This window comes from Gallinula chloropus (assembly GCF_964237585.1).
Source record: "Gallinula chloropus genome assembly, chromosome: 2".
In the NCBI taxonomy this organism is placed as follows: Eukaryota; Metazoa; Chordata; class Aves; order Gruiformes; family Rallidae; genus Gallinula; species Gallinula chloropus.
The window spans coordinates 15,735,077-15,743,132 of NC_140086.1; positions in this window are offsets into that span (position 1 = coordinate 15,735,077).

The following is an 8,056-nucleotide window of genomic DNA, read 5'->3' on the forward strand; positions in this document are numbered from 1 at the left end:
TCCCTGCCATCAGCGTGGCCTTCAGAGGCCTGACTGCAGGACTGTGCTCAATATAGACTGCAGTCAATAAGATTTTAATTTAAAAAGTTCCTCTCATATAAATAAAATTGATGGGCAGGGGGAAAGTACTACCAGCATCACCTGCAACCTTCAAATTCAGGAGAGTTAACTGGAGTGCAAAAAACCCCACCAACGTAATGTATGGGTGATTACACAGGCTGGCGAGGATAGACTGGCAAACAAGAAAAGTAGGTGTTTGGTGAGGGAAGCCAGAAAATGCATGGGAAGTCAGTGGCCATCAGGCTGGGGCTGGTTAGACCAAAGACTTTACATATAATCCTAATTAACACCGTCGTAGCAAAGCTGAGTCTGGTGTTAGGCACAGCAGAGCGATTGCTCACAGTACATGCGAAAAACTAAGTATTCTTCTTTTGTGTTTGAAAGCAGTAGAAGGAGGTAGTCAGATTGCACATTAAAATGTAATTCTTCCTACTCCCTCAGCAATTACGGGTAATATTAAGCAGCAACTATACAAACGTGTTTTTAAACTTGTAGAACTGAATCCAGAAGTGAAGGAACACTTGCCTAGGACTCCTCAAAACCAGAAAGCATAAAAGAAGCTTCAAATGACACCAAAACCCTGATAATTCAAAAGAATGAGTGATTTGACCCAGAAAACTATAGGCTTGTTATCTTCCTATCAGTCTCAGGCAGAATCATGGAAAGTTTGATACGGCTCAATCGTTAAAACAATTAAAAATTGATAAAACCCTCCAAATAATTTTTATAAAAACGTATCACACCAAATAAACTTGCTATCATTTTGGGGGATATTGAAGGCTTCTTGATAAAAGAAATTCTGCTGGCATACTGTACTTAGCCTCCTACAGATCTTTTGATTCTGATAAAGAACAAAATAGTGCAACGCAAAATCAATATCGCCCATATTAAGTGGATTAAAACCGATTACAAGCTAGATCACAAGGAAGAGCTGTAAATATGAAATTGCCACCAGCGAGATTATTTCTAATGAGCTCCTCCCAAGGTATGCTCTATTTTCAATATTCTTCCCAGGGAAAGAGAAACCACTGTTGGCAACAGCCAGAGATGACAAAAGCAGGCGCAAGTCAGTGGTAGAAAGGAACCTGGAGGACAACAAAGTCAGATAGCCAGGAGATGTGGCAGCAAGTCCCACTTAGAGGCCTGGGGAGTCTGTCTGGAATCATATAGTGGCTGTGAAGGTGATAAACAATCCGTTCGACGTCAGCCCCAGAGATGCCCTCACCAGCTGGGATATAGGACTTGGCAATAACGAAGCTGTTCCAGTTTGTTTGGTGTCTGCCTGTCTTTCAAAAAGGGTATCAACGGTTTGGAAAGATTATTTTCAATAGCTCCCGGTGTCATTCAAGGGCAGGAAAACAGGTCTTATTATAGTGCCAGACTAATGAAGCTGAAGCTATTAATTTATCAGAGGCAATTTGAAGAGGTGACTTGATCTCCTTCTGCAATCACAATCTTCTACCTGGGCAGAGAAGTGCTATCTGAAGGCAGGTAGCTCTTTTATACAGAAGAAAAGGGAATGATGTGCTCTACTGGTTGGAAACTGATTTCAGGCTAAAAATTAAGTGCAAATGCTCGACAGGGAGGATAATTACCCATGGAGACAACTTACTTAGTTACCTGGCATATTCTCCATCATATGAAGTCTTTAAATGTATGCAGAGTATTTTTCTAAGTCAATAAGCTCTACCTCAAACTGAAATCCAGGCTCAGTGTGGCAATTACTGGATGAGGTTATTAGGTGTGCGTTACGCAAGGATTAGACTAGATTGGCAGGTGTAAACTTCTAAATGAAAAATATCTTAAAGTTTCTGGTATTATAGAAAGTCAGTGCAACCTATATCAATCAGTTATCAAATTGGTCTTAATTTAAACTGTTTATATGAACAGAGCTGTGCTTGGTGGCATTTGGTCTGCTTGCAGTCCTGCACATAATTAAAGGAAGAAAATCAGACAAGAAAGGACAACGCAAACCCTTGGACATACAGGGAAAGTCTGTTGTCTTTCACTGGTAACAGCCTGAGACAAAATGCACTCAAATGATGGGGCCAAGTGTAGTCTGATCGAGGAATAACAACTGTGGGTTTGCCTCTTAATTAAGGAGGTAGCGTCTTGCTGGCAAGAAACAGATTTTCCTGCCTTCAACAACCAGCGGAGAAGCTGCGGTGCTGATTGAGAATTATCCTGTATGGCTGTGCTGCTGAACACAGTGCACGAGTGCCTTGCTTCAAAGACAGCAAACTGTTCCTGCTATCATGACAAGCCCCATCGGAGACGGTTAATAAAGCCCTAGAAGCCAAATGACTTCAGTGGGACTGCCCAGAGTAATGAGAACTGCTCCCAGCAGTGGGCTTTTGCAGGGCTGGGCCCTATTACCATTGGGCTGCGTGGAATGTTGTACCTTTAGGAAAAGCAAAGGAGCGCTCGGTATCTGGTTCAGGTTTCACAAATCTGCTGCTGATGGGTACGGGGCAAGTGTGAACTGCCAGAGCCATCTCCTACCAGCCTTCATCGGGTGGTGGGGAACAGCACGCACGTGGATGTACATTTTAAAGAGTAAACAGTTCACGCAGACAAGAGAAACCATAAAAGCAACGCTTACTGCAAATTGGTATTGAATCGACATCAAAAAGCTGAAATAAGAAGGGAGCTAGCTACAGCCACAGCTAAGAAGATAAAGATCTTTGGGGATTCTTGCTCTAATCCAGTGTGAAATCCTAAGAAAATGAGTTTGGTCTAGATTTATTGTTTAAAGAACATTGGTACAAGGCGGCTGCCTGTCAAATAAATTCTCCGGAGTCGGTGGCTTCGGTGCGTGATGGCTTATGAGTGTCCTTGCGCTGCTGAGACACCTTGCAGCTCCGAAGGAGAGTGGCCCTTAACAGGCATGTCTGGGGTGGACAGAGCCGAAGCTGAACTTGCAGGTGGCTGTATAACCTCTGCTGCTGCCACAGAAGTAGGATTGCCAGCTTTATTATAACACAGCCAGGCTTAGTTTGAGAATGGGATGAAAAGCTGCTTTCTGATTTTAATTCCAAATACATCTAAATACTTTCTTCAGGAAAAAAAAAATATCTCTGTAGCTGTTGTTACATCTCTAATCATGTTATTTCTATTAAGCACTTGCCTTGAATTCATCTATTTAATATCATAAGTCACCAAATTAAATAGTGATACACAGGGCTTTCTTTAAAGCAGGGAGATCGATACTGCAGCAAAACTGCGTGTAAGCAATAAGAAGCTGTGCAGAGGAGGAAAAAGAACCACGAGCTGCCCCATCAGGCCTGGGGGACTTGTTTGGTTGTTTTGTTTATTTAGAGCACAATTTTACAGCTAGACAGAGGTTTTCCCAACTGAGCCAGGCTCTGGTCTCAAGACCAATCCAGATAAATGTTTGCAGCCCTCTTACCCCTTCATCTGCATCCATTGTTTGCTGGAGTCATCTTCTCTGCTTTTCTTCTGAGAGAGGTAGAAAACTCTAAGTGGCAATAGAGAAGGCACACAGGGACATGAGCTTCCAGCCTATGCAAAGCGTCTGAGCGTGAAACCCATCTCTCAGCCTCCTCCCATGACTGAGGGGAGGAATCGGGCTGAGCCCCAGTGAAGCCCGGTGTCCTGTGCCATGCTGAGTGCTCTCTTGAAGCTGTTGCAGGAGACACACTATCTTGCAGAATTGGACCTTGTGTTTCAGGGCATAAGCTGGGGTTGCTGCTGTCTGCTGGGTTTCTCCCTGCAGATGAACTGCACGGGGCAATGCTCTGGCAATGGGAATGACCAGCATCTCCCCAAGGAAGCTGCCTGCCCTGAGAAGACCCCTTTGCTTTGCACTAGCTGCTGCGGTACTTGGTGAGCCTGAGAGATGTATTTTAAAACTTCTCACAGTTATTGAAGAATCTGACTGTGGCAGGGACGTACTTAGGGACGTGCTGGGCTTGGCTTTCAGTTTCTTGTGGGGATTGTAGTTACCTGGACCTGCCTCACAGTTACTACTTCTTTTTCACAAGTGGGGGTAAGGTGGGAGCAGTGACTGCGTGGCTCTGTGCAGCCCACACCAGCAAAAGGAGCTCTAAATTTGGGCTTCTCTATTCCAGAGAGAGGAATTTAGGGTTGATTGAAGCTGACCTTGAGGAGAGCAGAAGCAGGTAACTGACAGCTGGAATTCCAGCCGCATCTGAGTTGTCTCCAAAGGTTGTCCCCAAATCAGTAGCCCATGTGCACAGTCAGCTGCCAGGCTGCGCGTGCGCGGCGCACCAGCGGCTGATGATGGACACGAGCTGCGTGGAGCGAGACGGAGCGAGGTCCTGGGAAATGGTGTCCTGGTGCAGGAGGGATGGATGCAGAAAGGCTGAGTGCCGGCTCATGGCCATGCTGTATGCTCAGAACAGTCTCCTCAAGCCAGCGAGTTGTGTCTCATCCAGCTGCCTTTGGAGCCCCTTCTGCTTTGCAGTCACTAAGAACATCCTCTAAGCCAGTGCTCTCCTTTTAGTGTTAACTTGGTTAAAAGTCTCGGAAAACGCCAGCACTCCACTGGTTAAAAGCAACACGCTGTTATTCCCAGCCCGTCTGTGGTGGAGCTTTTGAGATGGAGCCAAATGAGGTGGCATAAGACAAAAGTGTGCCTTTTTGTTTGATGTACACTGCATTTCCCCAGGCATCCAAGGTGTTCATCTGTACAGCAGTACTTCCTTTTCCCAGAACAGAAATTATCATGCAATCTAATTTTTAGTCTACAAAGTGGCCATCACTGTTAATTCCGCCCTACAGTTTTTATATTTACTTTTTAATTCCTTCTGTTTTCAAAAATCAACAAAAAATAGAACCCGGGTGGGAGGCAGGAATTCTTTTAAACGATGAATTAAAATCAATATCAAGTTTTTGGGTATCTTTGGGCATGATCTCTGGAAGCTTTGGATATCTGCTTTATCATTTTGTATATTTGACAATTTTGTACTCTGCATTGTTTGACTTCATTTGTGCATGGCGATGTATTAAAACATGGAATTTTTATTATACAGTAAAAGTATTTTGTTTGATTCAAACAAGGTCAGGGCTTGATCCATTGTGTGAACAGGATGGGGAAAAAAAAGCAGAGGCTTTTGCCAGCAACTAATCTCACCCGACACCCTGACCAGTCTCATTTGGGGGGTTTCCAGCACCTCAACATGCAAAGAATCACCGAAAATTGGAAGGGCTCTCTGGAGATCATCTGGTCCACCCCCCCCCCCAACTAAAGCAGGATCACCTAGAGCAGATTGCACAGGATCCATCCAGGCAGGTTTTGAATATCTCCAGAGAATGAGACTCCACAACCTCTCTGGACAGCCTGTTCCAGGGCTCTGTCACCCTCACAGTACAGAAGTTTTTCTTCATGTTCCAATAGAACCTGTGTTCCAGTTTGTGCCCATTGTTCCTTGTCCTGTTGCTGGGCACCACTGAGAAGAGTCTGGTCCCATCCTCTTGACACTTGCCCTTTAGGTATTTATAAGCATTGATGGCATCCCCTCTGTTTTCCCATCATCTTTGTAGCCCTCCGCTGGACTCTCTCCAGTAGTTCCCTGTCCTTGAACTGGTGAGCCTAAAACTGGACACACCAGGGCAGAGGAGAGGGGGAGGAGAACCTCTCTTGACCTGCTGGCCATTCCTTTCTTAATGCATCACAGGTACCATTGGCCTTCTTGGCCTTGATGGCACATGGATAATTCCTCCCTAGGTGCAGGACCCTACACTTGCCCTTGTTGAATCTTACTTGTTCCACTTCACCCAATTCTACAGCCTGTCCAGATCCCACTAATGGTGCCACAACCTCCTGACATGTCAGCCACTCCTCCCAGTTTTGGATCCACAGCAAACTTGCTGAGGGTGCACTCTGTCCCCTTGTCCAGGCCATTGAGGAGTATGTTGAAGAAGACCAGACCAAGCACTGACTGTTGGGGCTGGCTGCAGGCCTCCAACTAGGCTCTGTGTCACTTATCACACCCCTCTGGGCTCTGCCATTCAGCCAGTTCTCCGCTCACCTCACTGTCCCCTCATCCAACCCACACGGTAAGCTTGCTTACAAGGAAGTTATAAGAGACAGTGTCAAAAGCCTTGCTGAAGTCAAGGTAGAAAACATCTACTGCTCTCCACCCAGCCAGCCATGCCAGCATAGAAGGCTGTCAGATTGGTCAGGCACAATTTCCCCCTGGTTAAGCCAATGCATTCACAGATGTAGCAGGAGATGTTAATCAAGCAAAGGGCTGTGTCCTGTTCAGCGGGGTTTGGGTCCAAATCCAGACCAATTCCGCTGACTTTGCTCAATTTACCCTGAATTTCGTGCAAGGAGGCACCACACACTATGATGAAAAATTCCACTTTCATTACCTTTACTTCTCAAGACTTGGGGGATGCTCTTGTAGACAGTGAAGCTCTCTCTAGGAGGACTGAAGCACAAAAGGAGCCGGTACGAGACTGTTTATGATACATATCATTCCACTCCCAACCCACCCTTTACTCCCCATGTATTCTCAGCATTTATGGCACAAGAGTCATTTAAGATTCAGTGGATAAGGCTGTTTTCACAAAAACTAACACTGGAATTCCAGCATGATGTTATGCTCTCCCGCATCCTTGTGTTTTTCTTTTCAGCTGTAATTCGGGATGTTCTCATGTTTGTAAGGTAGACTGATGACATGTTTTGGTCAAACACAAAATACTGGGCTTAATACGAAATAATAGAACAAAATTACATAGTGTGCAGTGTATCTGACAAAGTCAAGATAAATTGTCATCTAAAAAAATCATAAATCATTTTTTTATTGTAACATCTCGTGATGGGGCTGCAATTTACTAGATTCTGTTTATGTCTTTAAAAAGCTTTCTACTCCATAAACTTTGTCAGTGAGAAGAATATGTTAGCAGGGAAAGGTCCGTTTCCATACAGATCTAGCCCGTTACATCTTGGGCTGAAGGAAATGAGAACAATCATACAAGTAAAGAAAACGGTTTCCGTGTCACATATGCTTTTCCCCATTAGGGTCTCCAGAGGGGTCACAGTGGCACCGTGTTATTACCAGTCTGGGTGCTGCACACTGAGATTATTTCCATTATAAACAATATGCCACCTAAATCAGATCTGCTTTATAATGAAACAGCAGCTACCACGATAATGAAATACTCCTCCCTGGAGACGGAGGAAATAGCTGCTGATGCTGTGGAACAAGGAGTTTCCATGTCTGCTCATATGGGGTTTGCGTTATAAATCTCACCAGTTGGGTCTGCAGTTTCTTATCATAGAGTCATAGAATATCCTGAGTTGGAAGGGACCCATAATGATCATCAAGTCCAACTCCTGGTTCCACACAGGGACAGCCAGCTCAGAGCATGGGACTGAGTGAATTGTCCAAAGACTTCTTGAACTCAGTGCTGTGACCACTTCCCTGGGGAGCCTGTTCCAGTGCCCGACCACCCTCCCAGTAGAGAACCTCTTCCTAATATCCCACCTAAACCTCTCCTGTCACAGCTTCATGCCGTTCCTTCAGGTTCTATCACTGGTCACCAAAGAGAGATCAGCACCTGCCCCTTTGCGCCCCCTCATCAGGAAGCCACAGACTGTGATGAGGTCTCCCCCCAGTCTCCTCTTCCCCAGGCTGAACAAACTAAGGGGCTTCAGCCTCTCCTTGTAAGACTCCCCCTCCATACCCTTCCCCATCCTTGTTGCCTTCCTCTGGAGACTCTCCAATAGTTTTGTGTCCTTCTTGTGCTGTGGTGCCCACATCTGCACACAGTGCTCCAGGTGAAGCTGCACCAGCACAGTGTAGAGCATGGCAATCTGTGGAGAGAGAGAGACACAGAGATGAGCCAGAGAGAGAGATCCACGCCAGAGCAGATTTGGTGGGGGAACTTGTGACCCCGTGGGGGACCAGGCTGGAGCAGTCTGGGCTTGAGAGACGGAGAGACATTCTGTGATTTATGACTGCACCCCATAGCAGTGACCCACACAGGAGTACCTGGTGAAGAG